The sequence below is a fragment of the Gavialis gangeticus genome, unplaced genomic scaffold, assembly GCF_001723915.1.
Source record: "Gavialis gangeticus isolate Ggan-Ray unplaced genomic scaffold, GavGan_comp1, whole genome shotgun sequence".
NCBI lineage: Eukaryota > Metazoa > Chordata > Crocodylia > Gavialidae > Gavialis > Gavialis gangeticus.
This window is the reverse complement of record NW_017729031.1, coordinates 713,185-713,828: the sequence shown is the minus strand read 5'-3', so window position 1 is coordinate 713,828 and position 644 is coordinate 713,185. Positions and strand designations below refer to the sequence as shown.

Below are 644 nucleotides of genomic sequence, written 5' to 3'. Positions count from 1 at the left end.
CCCCCAGATTACACCTACCCACCCTACCACTTGCGCCCCTGCCATGCCTGCACCCCCCACCACCTGGCCCCCGCTATACTGCCTGTGACCCCACCACCTCTGTTCCCTCCCTCTACCGCACCTGCCTTCTACCCTCCTCCATTGCCACTTACCCTTTGTGGCTTCAGTTTGGGCTCTGGTCTTCAGTATATAGTCGCTCTTCCCCCAGTCTGGCCACAGAGCAGTGGTTATCGCACTGCTGCCACTGTTGCATAAGCTTGACCTGGAGTGACTGTGTGCTCTCTGCTCAGGCCAGTGTGGGGCTGGGGACTAAGCCAGAGCTGTGGAGGGTAAGTGGCAGCAGGGGCAGATGATGGGGGGCAGGCAGCTGCTGCAGCTCTGACCCCAGAATTAGGGCCAGAGGTGGAGCTACAGCAGGCTCCCCCTTCTCCCTCTTCCTCCCCCCATAGTCAAATATTAAGATGAGCAGCTTATTTCCCCATGTTAAATGCTTTGTCTTGGATTCAAATAAATACTGTAGCTTGGGATCACCCAAGGGGAGAGAGAGAAATGTTTTGTCATAACTAGAAGATGTGTTTTTTACAGTACTGTTTACAATAAAGAGCCTGACTTTTTTTCTCTTTTTTTTTTCCCCCCCCCCCCCA

At 53.6% G+C, this 644-nt stretch overlaps 1 protein-coding gene across 7 annotated transcripts in view; it reads left to right on the top strand.

Annotated features, from left to right (window-relative positions):
* Positions 1 to 644, top strand: part of TANC1 (tetratricopeptide repeat, ankyrin repeat and coiled-coil containing 1) — a 285,257-nt gene that overhangs the window by 224,531 nt on the left and 60,082 nt on the right. The window lies entirely within an intron of this gene.